Source organism: Hipposideros armiger, unplaced genomic scaffold (assembly GCF_001890085.2).
Source record: "Hipposideros armiger isolate ML-2016 unplaced genomic scaffold, ASM189008v1 scaffold_729, whole genome shotgun sequence".
Classification (NCBI taxonomy): domain Eukaryota; kingdom Metazoa; phylum Chordata; class Mammalia; order Chiroptera; family Hipposideridae; genus Hipposideros; species Hipposideros armiger.
The window spans coordinates 389,240-409,944 of NW_017732079.1; the positions used below are offsets into that span (position 1 = coordinate 389,240).

Genomic DNA, 20,705 nt, shown 5'->3' on the forward strand with positions numbered 1-20,705 from the left:
CCCCGCCTCGCGCTCCCCCTTCACCTCATCCCCTCCCCCCGCTCCGCGCGCGCGCCCCGGCCTTTCACTTCGGCCTTGCGCGCCCCCAGCTCGTGTCCCTTCATTCCTTCTCCTTTTACTCTTTCTCCCCTCCCTCGCGCCCCGTTTCCCCCGCCATCCCCGCTTTCACTCCCTGCCTCATGCCCGCCATGCTCCCCTCCTTTCCTCTCTAGCGCGCCCCCCCCCCTTTAACTCTCTCCACCCCCCCAGTGGTGCCCTCGGGGTGCGGGGGCCGCTCCCTGCTTTCAGTCTTGTGTTTGGCGGCGGTTGGGACAAACGGGAGATCCTGAAGGATGAAGGAAGCACGGGGTAATTATCTTTCTTTAGGTAGAGGGATCAGGAGCGCAGAACCCGACCCCTTTATGCCGTCGCCCCCCGTTCCCTTCTCGCCCTCCCGTAGGAGAAGGGAATTGTCTCGGTCTGGCTGGGCACTTCTTGTCGGTAGTCACCGAACCACCCCTTTCCCCCGCCGGGCGTGCGGGACCCACCGGGGCTGATCGGCGGGCGTCCCCGGCTCAGCGCCGGAGGGTCGATGGGACGGGAGCTCACCCTTCCCTAACCCAGCCGGGACTTGGAGTACTTTTTGCTTCCCTGCGCTCAGTTACTCTAAGGAGCTAGGCGCTCCTGTGAGTGCAGAGGCGGGGGCGCCGTCCGCCGGCCCGGGACGGCGTCTCCCCCCCCCCCTCGGAAAGGTACGGTGGCCTCTTGACTTCCCCAGCGTCAACTTCCCTCCAAACACAAGGTGTTATTAGCTCGCCGGGCTGGCCCAGAGGTGGAGATGGAGGCAGTGCCGGCGGGTGGGTGGCTAACTGTCGGCCTTTTCTTCTGCTGTCACCTGGAGAACCAGGTAACCTCCCCAGAACCAGCTTTCTCGTTTTCTGATAAATGGTTACTTGAAGGCCTTTTGTGTGCCTGTAAGAGAGCTGCAGGAGACTTAATCCATTTCTGCAAAGCAAGAGGGCCAGACTGCCACAGAGGGGTTTGGACTTGCAGCAGCTGGAGTAAAAGCAGGTTTCGCAGATCTGTGTTGGAGAAGAGCTGATGCTCCTGAGGTTTTCAAAACCTTTTTCTTCCTAACAGTTTAATTTTTGAATACACAGTGCACGCGTGTGGTGCACAGTGACCCCTTCCCTCTCACCTCTGTCCTCCAGCCATCCAGCCCTCCTCCCCGTGCACATGCATTCTGATGGCTTTCTGGCAGCCGCATAGTGTCTATATTGTTGGAGTCTATATGTTGGAGATTAACCTATTTGAGAGTTTAGTACTAACTTTATTGCTCTTTTCTTTGATAAACTGACTCTTCCTGCAAGTCTGATAGCCACTTGGATTCCTATTTTTGGTGCTGGAGCAGTCTTGATGGAGTCTTGTCCTGGGGTAGCATTTCTGTTGCTACTTGGTAAGGAAGGAGTCTCCTTCTGGGGCTGCTGAAGGTGGTACTGTGGAGCGGCTCAGTATATTTTGAGGGATGGCCCACACCGGTGCTGCTTTTTTTGTGACTGATACCCAGTCTCTGTTTTGAGCTCGGCTGGGTCAAAGATAATTTTTCCTTGGGCTCTTGAGAAGATAGGTTGTATGAATAATAAGTTAATAGGAGCACTGATCTGGTAGTGCTGTCTTCCGTTTTTAGTTTAGTGGCACTGATAGTCATCACAGCACAGAGTGAAGTAGATAAGTATTAATCAGCAGGACTCAGAAGGCTGAACCTGTGGGCTGAGTGACCCAGTTTGAGAAGAGGTGAGGCTTATGGACTTCTGTCCTGCCTAGTCCTTACTTGGGAACACTTTCGATGAGGTGAGAGTGATTTGTAGCTGACAGCAGTATCCATCTTTATGACACTGTGGTTTGCTTCCCCTATGTGTGATGTCTGTTAACTTCCTGTTTAGAGGCAGTCCGAATAGGGTCTGAATAGAGGCTGCATTGACGTATGTGTCTAGGAACAATGTTAGCCAGGTTCCCTGATCAGCCCCCTTCTGGTGGTAACTTTTACTCTTGTGGTTAGTATAAGGCCGCAGGGTGGTGGCGGAGGGAGATGGGAGAAATTTGTTCTGAACCTCATAGTCTTAAAAGTACATTAAAAAGCTGTGTGCTGCCCCCCTCCACCTTTTTTTTCTGGCTGGGCCTGGCCAGACCTCCAGGTTGGGTTTTGGTTAGAGAAGAGCAGTATGGAAGTGTGTTGGTAATAATATCCTAATCCTATGCCAGGACCTCCGGATTCACTTTAGCTTTAAACAGTATCTTGTATGTAAACTAGGCCTCTTGTTTCAGTTTACTGAGTTTTTCTTTCTAGCATCCTGCACCCACGAAACTGTAGGTGTAGGTGTAGGGGAACAGCATCTGTGCTGTCCTGGTTGCTAGACTCCAGCAGATTCCATGTTAGCCACCCTATAGGGAGTTATGCTGACATGCAGCCCCTCTGCCCTCAGCTCAGAATGCTCATGTTTGGCTCATTGAGAAAAGCCAAGCCAGCTTTGGTTGATTAAAACAGCTGCTGTAGAAATTGTAAGATCTGAACCATAACTGGGACCAAAAGACTTTGTTTTCCAGATCCTTTGCAGTACTAAAAGCCCTGCATCATTACATATCAAGGCACAATAGCCAGGGGAAGAGGAAAAAAAAAGACACATACCCAGATTTACTATAAGTCTAGTCCTGGCGTAAAGCTGTCCACCTCTTGGTCAGAAAAAAAATCCAACCTATCAGACAGTGCCACACAAAGTTTCAGTTCCCCTGCATTGGTTAAGCTTGGGAAGAGGTAACATAAGGACGTTCAATTTCTGTTGAAAACTCCTGGCTGTGCGGGGGGAAGCTTCTGTTAGCCATATTACTTGGTTTATTGTTAGTAATCCCTATGATGTTTTTTCTGTAGGTACTGGTTGGGGATTTGGGTGGCTTCAGGGTCCATGAAGCAGAGCCGCCTATATTTGTGTAGAAATGATGAAAGCCTTTGAAGAGAAGTAGATCTGATTTGAAATGCTCCTTTTTCATGTTCCATCTTTTACCTTCTGTCTTACGGATGTATGAAATATTCCTGTACAGTTTGAGTTCATCCAGTAGGAAAGGACTGACCCAGGGCCATTAAGGGCTTACTCTGTCTGATACACTTCATAGATGGTGTCTCCCTCAAAAGTCTCTAATCTTTTTCATTGCTTTAAGTTGCCATCAACTGGCAAGAAACTATCCAGAGTTTTGGGTTATTGTACCAAAACCTACAGATAAATAAGAACACATTCTTACTAGTTTTGAGGTATGAAGAGATCAAATCCTAGACGTCAAAGAGTTGTAGTTACTGCAGAAGCTTCTTTGACAGCATAATTGTTATTAATACTAACCAGTAAACTATTAAGGGAAATGACATGACTTCCACATTCCTGAGCCATTATCTTGTTACTTTTTGCATCTGGCTAGTATACATTTTTAAAATAATTCAGGTTACTGTTATTTGACCTGAAAGTCATGCTTTAAGCCTTCTGATGAAAGCTTCTTGACCTTCTCTCATTTGGGGAGGGGAGGTGGGGTTTGTAATCACCTAAAATATAGGCTGGAATGTTAGTAGGATTTAGATTAGTCATCAGGATTCATAAATTCCCTTTATGGTTGTGGGGGATTAGAATGTTAACTGGAGAGCTTGTGCATCTCTTACCTAGAAGGTATTTATAAAAATTAGCTTTTTGAGAGTATTTAAATTCAGACTTCCTGGGAGAGAAGTTGTGAGCTAATGAGTGGCAAATTGGAAGAGTAGTACACAGGTGTAGAGAATCTGGAAATCCTAGGTCAGATCCTAGCTTCTTTGCCATTTATTGTCTATATGCTTTTGTGTAAGGCTCATAATTTTTTTTTTGTTTTTTTAAAGATTTTTTTATTGGGGAATTGGGGGAGGGGACCAGCCAAGTTGTTCTTCAGTCTTCATTGTGGAGGGCGCCCGTCGCCATCTGGCTGCCCATCTAAGCTCAAGGTGCTGTGTTCATTCTTAGTTGCGGGTGGGCGTCGCCACCGTCCCATGTGGGAGTCAAACCAGCAGCCTTGTTGTTTAAGAGCACACGCTCTATCCACTGAGCCATCCGGGCGGCAGCTCAGCTCAAGGTGCTGAGTTCAGTCTTAGTTGCGAGTGGGCATAGCCACCATCCCATGCGGGAGTCGAACCTGGTCAGGCTCATAATTTTTGAATTCTCATTTTTCTCAGAGGAAAAGCCAGTCCTTAGAGTGGCCTGTAAGGTCTTACAGGACCTGCCTTCCCTTCCCCACCCCTTCTCTTTGTGATCACCTGTCATCCTCCCACTTGCTCTCTCCATTCCAGTCACATTGACTTGTTTCTTAAATGTATCAGCCACACTCTTTATCTCAGGACCTTTGCACTAGCTATTCCCTCTAGTGGGAAATAGGGAGTTTTCCTCACAGAGATAATACAGATGCCTAATTTTTTCACATCCTTGACGTCTTTGCTTAAATGTTACCTCTTTAATGAGATTTTATCCTACCCCTATTGAAAATTGTACCTTCAACTCCCACCTCTCACTCCTAATCCTTCCCTATTCTGTTTTCTTTTTCATAGCACAACTTTGTAACATACTTATTTGTTACATTTATTGCTTTTTGGTTCCCCTCCTATTACATAAGGTCTGTGAAGGCATGGGTTTATTTTGGTACTTTGCTTAGTGGCTGGTACAGTGCCTGGCATATAGTTAATACTCAAATATTTATTGATCAAATAGGAATAATAACTTTTTCTAACTTCATGTTTGTTTATAACAAAAGTATGAAATGTGATAAGCATAATATGGGATCTTAAAATGTTTTGTGAACTTTGAAGCATTATACAAATAATGATAAAACAATTGCTTTCCCATTGAAATGGTAAATAACTCTTGGTTATTGAAAAAAAACCTTCATGTACACAAATATTAAAATACCTCTCCTAAATTCCAGCCCTGTATTTCCAGCTGTCTACTGTGTGTAATACACAGCCACTTCTGTATTCCATTGGTACCTCAAACTCAACATTTTTATCATCTGTTTCCTTTCTGTGATTCACTGAGTCACCTAAGCCAAAAATGTGAGCATCATTGTCAGTTCTCTCTCTGTTACCCATTACTTTCTAAATATTTCTGAATCTACACCTTTTCCTGTATCTCCATTACTGGTCTCCTAATTTAGGCCCACAACAACTCTTACTTGGAATGTTGCCATGAACTTAATACTTCTCTCTGTTTTTGGTCTTGTTCCCTTTTAAACTCTTAATCATATTGTCTTCAGAATGGTCTAACACAGAGATCTGATTATTCTCCTTGCTCTTCTCAAAAGTATTCAATAGTTTCCGATCATGTAAAGGTAAAATTTAAGCTTCACATGGTATTCAAAGCCCTTTATAGTTTTGGCCTTTGCCTTTCTATCCAGCCTTACTTTTCCCCTTACAGTTTATACATGAGCAAATAACAGTTCTTTTAGTTCCCAGATCAGCTTCCACATTTCATTTCAAATGCTACTTTCTCTGGGAGATCTTCCCTGGCTTGCCCAAAGAGACTTGGATATGCTTTCTACTCTGGTCTCACCCTACTTTATAAATATTGTGTGTCTCCCCGCAGTGGTCTGTAAACATCCTGAAAGAAGATACGGTGTCTTTTCACTGTTGCGTCTCCAGTGCCTAGCATGGTGCCTGTCACCTGAAAGATATTTAAAAATATGAATGATCCTGTGGGTTGAAAAAATATTGCAAACATTTAGAAGATGCCCCTTTTGTTATTTTCTGGGGACAGAGGAACAAGGTTGGAATTTTCGTCCCGCCATTTATCATCTGTGTGACCTTGGTTGAGTCACTTGAAGTCTCCAAGCAATAGTTTCCTGAACTTAGAAAAGAGAATCAGTAGCTACTTTATCTATTTCACTTGGTTTCTGTGTCAGTCAGAGATTATGCATGTAAAAGGTGCTTTATAAACTGCAAAGCACTGGGCAGTTGTTAATTATCATGAGCTGAAGCAAGCAGAGCTTTTCTCATAACTCATCTTTCCTCATATTGACTGGAGGCCCCTTCTATCACTGAAGCCATAAATACTCTTCTGCAGCAGGTGTTGTGTTCACGTCCATTTTCATCAGTAGCGTAGTATACTCCTGCATGTCTTCTTAAGGGGGGCAAATTTAAAGACTTGCCCAACATCCCAGTGGATAAAAAACGTTGCAAAATTCTGAGAAGTTACGCTTCTCAGGGAGTCTCCCAGTCATGAATTCTGTAATTTTTTTCTCAGATTTGAAAGACATTTGCAACTTTTAGAACTTAAAAGGAATTTTAAAAATATAAGTGTAAGCTTATTTGTTGAGCACTTTCTTTGTGTAAGGATTTTGACTATTTTAATTTTTACTGTAACTGTATGAGGGAGATCTTCTAAAACCATTTTACAGATGAAAAAAATTGGTTCCCAGGGAAGATTTCATTTTGCTGGTATCTCACAGATTAAGAAAAGTGGTGAATCTAGTATTATTTGAACAACTCTGCCTGACTCCAAAAGTTGTGATCTTACCATTCTCCTAACATTTCTCATAGAGTTTTGTTTTGCCTCTTCAAACAACAAAATTCACAATAGTTCTCCTTAGTATTAATAGGTTTTACATACAAGAAGTTAATGTGGTCAAATAAGGTTTTGAGAAGTCCTGGGTTAAAATTAAGGCAGATTTCTTTGCAGCATGACTTCCCAGAGCCTTGCAGTGTACCTCGGAGTTGTAAAAGAATGGCCAAGGATGCAGAGCTTCTCAAAATTACGTGACCATAAGAGAGCACCTTAGAGCACTAGAGAGCTCCCTGAGCGCTTTGGGAAGGCTGCACTTGCTGTCTGCTTCCCTGTAGTTCCCCTGTGGCTTGAAGTTTTTTAAAGGGTTGCAACTCTGGAATGAGGGGATTGACTGCTTTTGTGTGCTGGTTTTCCAGAGAACTAGTGTGGTGGCATAAGGCCAGATGTTTTTTTAGAAACTTCACTGGTATGGAGGCTGCATTTTCCCCCCCTTGAATCTTCTAAGGCAAGTGGCACAGCTCATCCAACTTGGCCCTCACCTTCATTGAGTTCCCAGGAGGATAACTGTAACTGAGCTGCTGCCCCCCACCTTCTTTCATCTAAGTGCTAGAAGCAGGAGAGTAAGGTTTCAACTTTGTGAGTGAGCAGAAACTCTTGAGCCAGGCGCAAGAAACCTTTCCTTTCTGTAAAGATGGTAGTATCACACTAAGAAATCTGGAAAGCCTGCCGTTCTTTTTCTTCTGTGAGGCATGCAGAGAGACCTGGGTATCAGGGAGAAGGAACAGTACCTTTGATTTTTCCGTTTTTTAAAGGTGATATTTTGGTCTTGAAATTAAAACAAAACAAAACTTTGAGAAATCTATGTCATTTAAAGGCATAAAGGTTACCTGAAATGGCGTTCACTCCTGAATTCCAAACTGTTATCTTGTGGTTTGAACTACCTGTGAAAAATACTGCAAATATTTCCCCAATAGGATGTAACATTTTTTTGGAGGGAGGGCAGTTTTCTAATCAGTCTTTAATATTTATGTGGCTAGATTGATGTGTTGCTATTAAAGTAATTGCTGCCGCCCTGGGCAGGTTGGCTAGAAGACCCTATATTAAGTTCTGTGGAAATTTGATGTGAATAGCATGACACTTCACATGTACTAGAGCTTGGTCTGTAAGTGTCCATGAATAAATTAGTGTTACTCTGATGCCATTCTTTTCTCTTTTTATAATTCAGGTAGTAAAGAATGCTCAGCTCCTTAGCTGAGTGCATTGTGAATTTGAAAGTTTTGCTTCTTTAGAGTATTTTAAATCCAGATTTTTTTTGTTAAATGAATGGAAACTAGAATACGGGTCTCTTATTGCACTAAGATCCAATCCTAAGTTTTTGATTAGCCTGCATTTTTAACTCTTCATCTTCTGCTGGGAGAGCTATTTCCCAGTTGAATTCTGTATAATGCATTAATACTGAACTGAAGGCTTTCAAGGAACATGGGTGACTGCAAAAGGATCTTTTATAGCTGTGTTTTACAGTGGATAGAAACATCTTAAAAATAGCAAATGCATCTTTAAAAAACCTTGAGGATTCAAAGGAATAAGATCTTTTTAGCCTAAAAAATGGTGTAAAAAAACTTTCTGAGATCTAATGAATTACTATACATAAATAGGTACCACCTGTTATGAACTTGTTTGATTGTTGCATGACTTTGGTATTACCAAGGCCTTGATGTCTGTTTGGCATTAAATTGTCACTCCCAGTGTTGTCAGTTATCGAGTGGTAGATGTGTCACAAAGGATATAACCAAGGTTAGAATCTGGGCAGTCTTTATTTCCAAATTAAACTTTCTATTCTGTCTGGCTGAATATCTGGTAATATTCACAGGAGGGAGTAAAATACAATACAAGAAAGTTGTTTCAAAAACATAAAACTTAAAAGCGCCCGTAGCTGTGTGTGACTTTTGTGCTATTTTCTGGATTCAGTTGGGTTGAGGGTGTATAAGTAAGGGGCACTGTTACGGTGCAGAGAGTTATCAGAAGGCAATGAGCTTTTTACTCATTGTTTTATAGCTTTATATATTAACTGAAGAAACCTTTGGAAGTTGGTGTTTTAATTTTGTTGTTCCTGGAGCTGTTTAGCACGTCTTTTCATGTGCTGCCTAGACTGCTGCATTAGCTTTTGTTGGGTATTCTGTAAAGCTTCGATCGGTTGGTCTTTCTCTCTCTCTTTCCCTATCTGTCTGTCTCAGAAACACACATTCTCAGTGTTCCCATAAATTGAATTCTGGTGTCTGGATATGAGACACTAGTCTAGTAGTGGCACTACTCTTAATGTACATTTTTCACTTAATTACTTAAAAGCTGTTCTTTGGTTAAACTAGAATGACTTTTGGTTACTGTAATGATTAAAAGTATAGCACTGCAGTCAGAAAGTCCTGGTTTCAAATTTCTACTCTACCACTTATGTGTTGTAGACCTTTTACTTCTCTGTGTCTGGCAGATAGGAACTATTCAGTAAATGTTAGACATTCTTATAAAAGATAATATGGTAAACCTAGCACACAGTTTGTGTATGTATGGTAAAATGTACATAAATTTACCATTGTAAGTGCCCAGTTCAGTGGATAAGTACATTCACATTGTTGTACAAGCATTGCCACTGTCCATCTCAGAACTTTCTCGTCTTCCCAATCTGAAACTCTGTCCCCATTAAAAAGTAACTGCCCATTTTCCCTCCCCCAGCCCCTAGCAACCACCATTCTACTTTCTATGTATTTGACCCCTCCAGGTACCTCATATAAGTGGAATCATACAACAGATGTCCTTTCGTGGCGCATTTCACTTAGCATGATGTATGCAGGGTTCATGCATGTTGGAGCACATGTCAGAATTGCATTCCTTTTTAAGGCTGAATAATATTCCCGTTTATGTATATACCACATTTTGTTTATCTGTTTATCCATTGATGGACACTAGGTTGTTTCCGCCTTTTGGCCATTGTGAATAATGAATGCTGCTATGAACATGAGTGTACAGATAGCTGTTTCGCGTCCCTGTTTTCTGTTCTTTGGGTGTATACCCAGAGTTGGAATTGCTGGACCAGATGGCAATTCTATGTTTAATTTTTTGAGGAACTGCAATGCTGTATTCTATACTGACTGTACCATTTACATTCCCATTAGCAATGTACAAGGATTCCAATTTCTCTATATCCTTACCAACACTTATTTTCTGGTTTTTTGTTTTTATAAAAGCTATCCCAGTTGGTGTGAAGTGGTATCTCATTGTGGTTTTTATTTGCATTTCCCTAATGTTTAGTGACGTTGAGCATCTTTTCATGTGCTTGTCGTTTGTGTATCTTCTTTGGAAAAATGTCTGTTCAAGTCCTTGCCCATTTTTTGTTTTATTTTTTAAATTAATTTTTATTTTGCAGTTACAGTTGCCATTCAATATTATATTGGTTTCAGGTGTACAGCAGAGTGGTTAGACATTGATATAACTTACAAAGTGATCCCCCTGATAAGTCTAGTACTCATCTGGCACCATACATAGTCACTACAGTATTATTTACTATATCCCCTATGCTGTACTTTATATCCCCATGACTGTTTTGTAACTGCCAATTTGTACTTCTTAATCCCTTCACCTTTTTTAGTCCCCCAACCCCTTCTCATCTGGCAGCCATCAGTTTGTTCTCTGTATCTGTGAGTATGTTTCTGTTTTGTTTGTTCGTTTATTTTGTTTTTTAGATTCTGCATATAAATGAAATCATATGGTATTTGTCTTTCTCTGACTTATTTCACTTAGCATAATACTCTCTAGCTCCATCCATATTGTTGCAAATGGTAAGATTTTACTTTTTCATGGAGGAGTAATACTTCATTGTATATATGTACCATGTCTTCTTTATCCAGTCATCTCCCATTTTTTAATTGGGTGGTTTGGTTTGTTGTTGTTGAGTGGTAAGAGTTTTTCATATATTCTGGATATTGATCCTTAATCAGATATGGATTTGCAAATATTTTCTCCCATTTTGTGGGTTATCTTTTTACTCTGTTGGCAGTGTCCTTTAATGCACAACTTTTTAATTTTGATGATATCAAGTTTAGTTTTTCTTTTGTTGCGTGTGTTTTTTGGTGTCATATTCAAGAAATTGTTGCCATATCCAATGTCATGAAGCTTCCCCATCCCTGTGTTTTTCTCTAGGAGTTTTATAGTTTTAGGTATTACACTTAGGTCTTTGATCCATTTTGAGTTAATTTTTGTATATGCTGTAAGGAAAGGACCCAACTTCATTCTTTTATATATGGATATCTAGTTTTTCCGGCATGATTTGTTGAAAAGACATTCCTTTCTCCATTGAATGGTCTTGGCACCCTTGTTGAAAATCATTTGACCATATATGCAAGGGTTTATTTCTGGACTCTATTCTGTTCCATTGGTCTGTGTGTCTGTCTTTATGCCATTGCCACACCATTTTGAATACTGGAGTTTTGTAGTAAGTTTTGCAATAAGGAAGTGTGAGTTCTCTGTTCTTTTTCATATTGTTTTGGCCATTCGGGGTCCCTTGAGATGTCATGTGAATTTTAGGCCGGATTTTTCTGTTTACATGCTTTTTTATATTGGGCCAAACAATGTAAAACTAAGCTGGAATGCAATCCTGGTATTACATTATGGCAGCTGAATCCTGTCATAGTTTTATTTCGCCTAGCTCCTTGGATCACAGTACTTTACTTTATGATGTTAGAATCAAGGTTACTCCACATATCTTTGCTCTTGTAAATGAATGATATTGTCATGGTTGGAACATTTTATTTTTAAAAGTTTGGTTCAAATTAAAAAAAAATAAGATATACAGTGAAAAGTTTCTCATCATTGTTTCTCACCTGCCTAGTTTTAAACCCCATCACTGTTATTCCTTTCTTTTATCATTTCAGTGTTTATATATAATATATGTATATGTATACATGTATATGTATATATGGATTTATTTTTTGTTTTTCTTCTTTTTACACAAAAGATAGCATAGTTTTCCATATACTGCTTTTGTCCATTTAATAACATAGGAAATGTTTTCAAATCTGTACCTAGAGGATTTACTTACTCTTTAAATGAAAATTTTAAGGATGAAAAATCTTTTAATGGACATCAGAACTTCATTGGGAATAATATTTGGGTTTATAGTTGTGTACCTTTCCTATTGCCTACAAGTCTTGCTCTTTAATGACTTTCATTGCTCTTATTCTCATAGTCAACATTGAATAACATAATTGGAGTATTACTGGATTATTAAGCTTAATTTAGGAATGCTGATTACTTAGTTCATGAAGTCTATTTTATAATTTCATCTGTAGTTCTAAATCCCAAATTATGTCAGAAAATCTAAGGCTTTGATCAGTGATATGGGCTTATTTTTCCAATTCCTGAAGTATAGAGTCCAGGTGGTTTTCTCTGTCCCTGGATTGCTTCAGTCTAGGAAAATGACAGTTAATTATTCTGATAAAGAGAAAACTTGGGTCGCTACTCTTGTTTCACCATCAGAGCTCTGTTTACTTTGTAGCCACTGAAATCCACTGATTTTAGGAACTGAAAAGGACTGGCCATTTATATTTTCACAGAACATTTGTTGTACACCTACTATGTAAAAAACACATATAGGTGTTGTAGAACCTCAGTCCTCAAGACAATATGTAATCCAGAAGAAGAGAGGAGGGGCCGGCCGAGTGGCTCAGTTGGTTAAGAGGTCGCTCAAGAGTTGGAGCTCTGAGCAACAGCGGTTCGAGTCCCAGCCCGAGCTGAGCAGCCGCTGAGCTGCCAACAGGTGGCAGGATGGCTCAGCTAAAAACAAAAAAACAAAACAAAACAGAAGAAGAGAGGAAACAGGTATCAAAATAACTATAATACTAGATACAATATGTTTATAAATTAAGTAACCAGCATATTAGGAACAAGTATCTCTTAAGTAGGAACAATATCTTTTTTTTTTTTATTTTTTTTAAGATTTTATTTTTTGGGGAATTGCGGGAGGAGAACAGTGTTGGGAAATTGGGGAAGGGGAACAGACAAGTTGCTGTCCTTTTATTCAGCCTAGTTGTGGAGGATGTCGCTTCACTGGCCCATGTTGGTGTTACCATTGCGCTCTTCCCGGGTGAGGCAGTCGCTCACCGGCTTTTGGATGGCAGCTCACGAAAGTGCACACCAGCTGCCAGCCAGCCCCACTGCAACCTACGCCTTCGCTGGCAACTCACAGCAGCCCAGCTCCAGGTCAAGCTGTTGTTCACCATCTTAGCTGTAGAGGGTGCAGTGTCACTGGCCCTCATGTGGGATCCGAACCGGTGCTCTGCTGCTCAGAGCTGGCGTCCCAAGGCAACTCCTAACCAACGTGCCACTCGGGCAGCCCAGGAACAATATATTTAGCGCTTTTTACAACTTGGGTTGGAGTGTGAGACAGGCTTACCAAATCCTGAAAATTCTGTACTTTCAAAATCTCTATTCCATTCATTTGTATCTATCCCAACTCTTGCTTTAATTTTAGCCATTGTGATTGCTTGCCCATATCCGTTTAATACCTGAGATACGTTTTTAATAGTAACTAACACTTAATTGGGCTTTTCTATGTGCTAGGTACTGTTCTGAGCACTTCACATTAATTAACTTCTTTAATCCTTAACAATACTCTAAAGGTAGATGCTGTTATTGTTCCTGTTTTACAGATGAAAAAAACTGAGTGGCAGAGAGATTTACCTAAGGTCACATATCTAATAAGTACAAGTGCTGGGATACAGATTTAGGAAGTCTGACTCATAAGCTCAAACTCTTGAGTATTCTGTATGCTTACCTGTGTGTGTGTGTGTGTGTGTGTGTGTATTTATGTATACATATACATGAGACGTGCATGTCATTGTTTTAATAGCTGTATAATATTTCTTTGTATGAGTATACTTTAATTTATTTAATCTGTTCCCTCTGAGAAACATTTAGGATGTTTTGTGTGTGTGTGTGTGTGTGTGTGTGTGTGTGTGTGTGTGTGTGTACGTGTGTACGTACTGTCATGACCAGGGTTCCAGTGAAACATCTTACATACTTCTTGTTGATATAAGAAAAACGTGAAGACTTGTCTTTACAAGAGTTTATTTAATCCAAAACTGACAGCAATTGCCAGGGAGCAAGATCTCAAATGCTCTAGAGCAGCGGTTCTCAACCTGTGGGTCGCGACCCCTTTGGGGGTCGAACGAGCCTTTCACAGGGGTCGCCTAAGACCATCGGAAAACAAAAAGATATTTACATTACGATTCATAACAGTAGCAAAATTACAGTTATAGAGTAGCAACGAAAATAGTTTTATGGTTGGGGGTCACCCCAACATGAGGAACTGTATTAAGGGGTCGCAGCATTAGGAAGGTTGAGAACCGCTGCTCTAGAGAATGACAGTTTTGCAGTTTCTTATATGCTTTTGAAATTAAGGAGGGGAATGTAAGGAAGATGGTATGAAGTTGGGAGAAAGCAAGGTGGGGACAGGGTTACAGGATAGTTAAGATGATGTGCTCTCGTGAGGGTGGTTATTTCAAAGGTGTGTTAACCTAAAGACACAAAAAGGATGGACAGGGATTGCTTAAGGCAGAGATAACCTTTTACTAAAGAAGTTATATGCCTGGGGCATAACTACCCACCATGACCTTCCCAGTTAGGGATTACGATTAGATCACTCCGTGAGGTTACTTTCCATAGAACTTTTTTTGTCCGCAGTCTTCATACATTTTATTATAGCTATAAGTAAAATTTCTAGAAATATAGTTACTGGACCAAAGGGCTTGTGTATCTAAAATTTTGTTAGATAGTATTATCCTCCAAAAATTTGTATCAATTTGTATTCATACCAATATGCTATGAGTTTCTAATATAACTGAATTCAAATATAAATTTGAGGGAACTGGTGTCTGGACAGTGATGAGAACTGTCTTCAAATATCTTTAGGAACATTTATAGTCCTTATTAGCATTTCCTTTCTTGAAAGCAAGTATCTTTGAATTTTGATGATTGGCCATGCGACTATAGCTAATTGTTAGAAAGAGGAGTAGGCATTTTAAAAGAAAAAATTCCATCTTTGAAATGTACCTCAAACCTCTCAGTTGCCAATCTAAATGTAAAAATGTTGATAAATTGATTTCTTGTCACCACAATCTTATGAATCAGGACAACTTCAGGAGTAAGGAGCATATACAGTTCTCAGTTGACTGCTTAGGTGGAAACTCCTTCCTAGAGTGCTTGCTTGTTCACTCCCAGTGGTCAGAGGCAGAGCCAACACTGCAGCGACACTGCAGGCTCATACTGTTTTCAGGGAATGGGGATGTTAAGATGGGTAAATGCCTTCAACAACTTAGACTTTCTTTCTGACTAGTTTTCCTTCTCAGTGAGTCACTTATTTATCTTCCTCCTTATCCCATTTCCCTGCTTTTAAGGTAGAGATGATTTGTTTTATTCAGTAAATTTTAATTTTGTTTAGTGAATTAGAACTTACTAGTAGGCTTTCACCTGCCCAGAGTAGGGGGGTGGGGTTACCTTTGGTGGTGGTACCACGGCCCCACATAGATTTTTTTCTTTTATTCCACATTCAGGGCCTACTGTCAGGAGTAAGATGAAACAAACTTAGTTTTCATAAACATTCTTAAAGAGTGACAGGAAATTTGACTAATTCAAGGACATGAGATGTGTTCAAAGTTATCATCTCCTTTGAGATTAAAAGAGCATTGGAGGCTGTTTCATTAATTTATTGTTGATGGTGTTGTCTTGCTTAATTCTTATTCAGGAAGTCTGTCATTTTTACTTCCAAGGAGCATAGCTTGACTTCTGAGCCTGTTAATAATCAGTTCTCTGAAGTTTTGGATTACTAAGATATTTCCTTCTGTTGACTGATCAGTAGAGTTATACCCACTGCTGATCTTTGCTTTCTTTCTACTTGACACTGGGTTTTTGGAAAAAAAACTGGAAGCTTCGCTTATCATCACTACTGACCTGTTTGTAGTGTAAGCCCGGATGAAGGAGGTTCTAATTTTAAAACGTTGAAAGCTTAACGATTCCGATATTTGGGGTAAAATTGATTCCTAGAGTTTTTCTTTATCTCTCAGCTTAGCAAGAAGTATGTTTAAATAAACCTTAATGAAGGGGAAAGGATTTCTCTTCCATTTACTTAAATTGATGGCTTTTCCCCCCTTTCCCCCCTTCACATCATCATTTCCCCCCCCCTTTCCCCCCTTCACATCATCATTTTTTTGATAAAATTAAGTTAGGGTCACTTTTGAGACCTCACTAGGGAAAGAAATAATATCAATAAAGAGAAAGTGCTAGAGTCCATGAGAGTCAACTCCATGGAGGGAGGAATTTAGCCTTATTCGCTATTGTAGCCCTGTACCAAGAACAACATTTGCCATATAATATGTGATTAATTTGTTGAGTAAACAGGAAATAGAAAACTTAATTGTGGTATACTCATACTTGGCATTCTGTACACCATTTAAGATGAATGTATCAACTTGGATAAAAATCAAAGGTAATGTGGGAAAGAGTTGCAAAGGAATATATATGTATGATATAATACCATAAAACTTTTTTAACTTGCAAAACAATACAGTATTTTTTTTATAGATATACCTTCACACATAAAGTAAAAGTTTATTTGAAAAAGCATGGCAGTGATAACCAACCAAGCTCAGTAGAGTGGTTACCATTGAGGAAAGGCGGGGGGAGGGGTAGTGGGCTTGGAATAATTACTAAGAACTTCAGTTTTATTTGTGATGTTTTATTTTAAACTATTACAGATAATAGTAAATGGTTGTTATATGATAGTCTGCATAATCTTGTGAATTGGGAATGTTTAATAAAAATGAATGAGAGAGTTTAGATCAGGGGTCAGCAGACGAAGGGCTGGCAGGCCCCATTTTGCTTGCTGCCGGTTTTCTTCCAGCCCACAAGCTAAGAATTATGCATGGTTTTTACAGTTTTAAATGGTTGGAAAAGCACAGGAAAGATATTTCATGACTTGCAAAAATTATACAAAGTTCCTATTTTGGTGTCTGTAAATAAAGTTTCATTGGAAGTAACCACACTTATTCTTTACATACTGGCTACGGCTGCTTTCACACTGCTACAGTGTCAGAGGTAGTAGTCACCAAAGCCAAGGCCCCAGAGCCTGAAATAGTTACTCTCTGGTCCTTTACAGAAAACAGCCCATCTATGCAGGAGATTAATTCTGGTCCTAGATTAATAGTGGTATAAGTGGGCAAATGAGCTATCATTTGGTGAATGCTTGTAGTAAGTTGGAGGTAGTTAGCCCCAGAATGTTTTTTAAAAGAACATTTTAATCAGAGGAAAATCAGGCAGCCAGATACCGACTTTGATGGAAGATGGTTGCCCATTAGTTGTCTCAGCTTATTGAATAAGTCTACATCTCTAACTTGCTTGTTTTTAAAGTTTCTGATTCTAATTTAACCCTGGGTATTTGACGGTTTTAAATTCTTACCAGAGCTGTGTAATTCGGGATTGGTATTTTATTAGCTTATTTCTTTTTGCAACATCTTCAGCTAACCAGCAGCATTTTAAAGGAATGTAATGTTGTTTGTTTGTTTGTTTTTTTTTTTAAAGATTTTTATTGGGGAATTGGGGGGATGAGAACAGTGCTGGGGAATTGGGGGGAGGGGAACAGACAAGTTGCTGTCGTTTTGGTCTTCAGTCTAGTTGTGGAGGACATTGCTTCACTGGCCCAAGTTGGCACCATCATTGCGCTCTTCCCGGGTGAGGCAGATCAGTCGCTGGCTTGTGGACGGCCGCTCACGCTGGCTGCTGGCTACATACGGTAGCCCATGGCAACCCACTGCCACAGGGGCTGCAGCCTACGCCGTCGCCGGCGACTCAAGGCAGCCCAGCTCCAGGTTGAGCTGTTGTTCAGCATCTTAGCTGTGGAGGGCAGTGTCACTGGCCCTCATATGTGGGATCTGAACCAGGGCCCTCTGGCGTCCCAAGCCAGTTCTTAACCAACGCGCCACTCGACCGGCCCAGGAATGTAATGTTTGAATGAGCAAACACACAAAGCCACTGAAGTAAGGGCATCTGTTTCAGCAATTGTTCTGTTAGTTTTAAGATGTATTAAACTTTGGCCAAGCGTTTAGCTTTGGGAACTTAGCGTATAGATGGAGTAGTGATTTGAATCCATTGCAATAGAGCTGGCATTTTTTAAAGACATAGTGCTGGGTCCCTGTAGAAGAAATTTTTCTTAAGCAGATACTACCACGTCAGAGCAACATAATGTAATTTTGATTATTTGTAGAAAAATATTGACTTACTTAGTCATCAGTATTTCCCTGAGAAGCACTAATCTCTCCTTGCACTCCATTGGGTAGTCTGACACTGAGCACCAGCAGTCAAGGAAGTAACCCTGTTTGAGGTAGCTAAGCTGTCTTCTGTCCACATTCTCCCCAGGTTGCATCAGATGATTTTGTTCTCATCATTTTAGAAGAAATGGAAAAGGCAAAATCAGATGATTTGAGTGCTCTTTATCTTTTCTTTCTTATAAAGTGTTTTAAGAGATATGTTTTAGTTTTGAAAACCATAGCCACAGTATTTTTTAATTAGCTGGAAGTGTTTGCTTAACCACTTACTCTTTTTAAAAGACCCTTCAAAAAGGTATCTTAATAAAGTTGCCCTGAATTTAAAAAACAATGAAATAGAAAATATCTAGTCTGACATTTTTTTTCTTTAAGAAATTTATGGATGTGTAAGTAGAATATAGGAAGATTCTTCTAAACTCTTCTATAGTTAATATTTAAGTCAATATGGGGAATTGCTTTCTTGGCCTGAATTTTTTTCTATCCACTCTTAAAGACCCAGAAGCCGTTCTGTTTTTATGGTCCCTCGTACTTTTTTTTTTTCCTTCCCAGATTGTCCCCTTTATCTGCCCTACTTGTTGAAGTCAAGAATCCAGTTCTTGTTTGAGTGGTGGTTTTGCTTGGGGATAGGCGACTGTCTTGCTATTAGGAGCCAATATGTTTCATGCCTGATCTCACGCAGACCTCTTTAATGCTATTTAGAGATTTTCTTGTTAGAGAGATTTCCAAAGAGCCTTTTTTAACTTCCAAAAGGTCCGAAAGTCTCAGTGAACAAGATACATGACCCTGACCTCAGATGTGCTTTTCGGTCTTAGAAAGCTTTATAGGTAAAAAGGAATGGGTAACTAACTAGAGCTGCATGGCTAAAGGAAGGACCTGAATACTGTCAAGAAGCTTGAATTCGAGGGTAAATCGTTTCATTATTAAGAAAGATTTAGAGACTTGCCTCCCTGCCCCTCAGATGTCTTGGTTCTGTACCTCTTAGGCCTGATTTCTAGCAGTATGGAGGCAAGGAATACCAGTCTCTTCCTTATGTTTTTGTTTTGTTGGGTTTTTTGGTAAAAAAATTTTTTTTTAACTGAGGTATGATAGACATACAGAAAAGTTTTATAAGGTGACGTAGGTAGAGAGGTAGATTACCTCCACACAGAAGCCTTTTTCATGCTCCTTCCTGGTCATCCTTCCCCATTCTCCGAGGTAACCACTATTCTGACTTCCTTTGGTGGTGGTAGTTCAGCTGCAGGGCTGAAACTGTTGGTAATGGCCACAAACCTCCTTGTGGGTAGTCATGTTGTTGTTTAATGTAAAAGTTCTCAGCTGGGAGGATTCTGCCCCCCAGAGGACAGTTGGCTGTGTATGGTGACATTTTTGGTTCTCAAAACTGGAGGGTTGGGGGCCGGCCGAGTGGCGCATTAGTTAAGAACTGGCTTGGGATGCCAGAGGGCCCCAGTTCGGATCCCACATAAGAGGGCCAGTGACACTGCCCTGTACAGTTAAGATGGTGAATGGCAGCTCGACCTGGAGCTGGGCTGCCGTGGGTCGCCAGCGATGGCGGAGGCTGCAGTCCCCTGCTGCAGTGGGCTGCTGTAAGCTACCATGTGTAGCCGGCAGCCAGTGTGAGCGGCCAGTAGCCGCCGTGAGCAGCCGTCCAGAGGCTGGCGACTGATCTGCCTTGCCCAGGAAGAGCGCAATGATGGTGCCAGCTTGGGCCAGTGAAGCAACATCTCCCACAACTAGACTGAAGAACAAAACAACAGCAACTTGTCTGTTCCCCTTCCCCCGATTCCCCAGTGCTGTTCTCCTTCCCCAATTCCCCAATAAAATCTTTAAAAAAAAAAATAAAAAAAACTGGAGGGTTGGGATGCTACTGGCATCTAGTCTATAGATGCCAGAGGTGCTGCTAAGCATCCTACTGTGCACAGGACAGCTTCCCGCACGAAGAATTATCTGGCTTCAAATGTCGATTGATAGCACTGAAGTTGAGAGACTCTGTTCTAATAGCTAGGGCCTACTGAAGTGGTTATGACAAAAAGTGACACATTAAATTGTTGAAAACCTGTTCTGCTTTTGAAACTTTTGTGAGACGTCATCAAAAATCTCTATTTGCAGGGAACTTTTTTTTCCCCACTGTTGATGTATTTTTTAATTTATTGGGGTGACATTGGTCAATAAAATTACATAGATTTCGAGTATACAATTCTTTTTTTTCCCTTTAAGATTTTGATTAAATATAGCTAACAATTTATATTAGTTTCAGGTGTACATCATAGTTACTCAGCAGTACTGCCAGGCACTTACCGAGTTACTGCCACATTATTGATTATATTCCCTATGCTAAAGAAGTGATCATTATGATAAGTCTGCAGGGAACTCTGAAGGGCAGACTTCTCAAGGTGAATATTTACTGCCTGGTAAATGATAAACCCTGCCCTGTATACCAGATCCTAGCAGCAGTCCCAGATCTTTGTCCCTGAATTGAACAAAAGTGACACCTTTTGTCCTACAGGCAAATCTTGAATAATAGACTGCAAGAAATTCCCACTAGCTGAAATCCAGACCGGGCAAATTTTCCTCTTTGGACTGTTTCTAGATACAGTTTCAGAGCACTTTATCCACTCTTGCCTGAAGATGTTCTCCCCTCGTTACAGTAAAGAAGCTTCTTTGCAAGTTACTGAATGAAATACATATCTAATCCTGGGCCCATTTTGATGCCCAGGTTCTTGTTTTTATATATTGGTGTGATGAGTGTTCAAAATGCCCTGAAATAGCCCGTCCATCAATTCTGATCTTAAACTTTTTTTTTTTT

At 40.6% G+C, this 20,705-nt stretch overlaps 1 protein-coding gene across 2 annotated transcripts in view; it reads left to right on the forward strand.

Moving 5' to 3' along the window:
• The first annotated feature begins 237 nt into the window (after positions 1–237).
• GATAD2B (GATA zinc finger domain containing 2B) overlaps positions 238–20,705 on the forward strand; it is an 83,257-nt gene continuing 62,789 nt past the window's right edge. Inside the window, exon 1 of one of the 2 annotated variants that reach the window (XM_019627398.1) lies at positions 238–348. The gene's annotated coding sequence lies outside the window, so the exon portion shown is untranslated. The remainder of the gene's footprint in view (positions 349–20,705) is intronic. The other variant, XM_019627395.1, reaches the window with a different exon arrangement.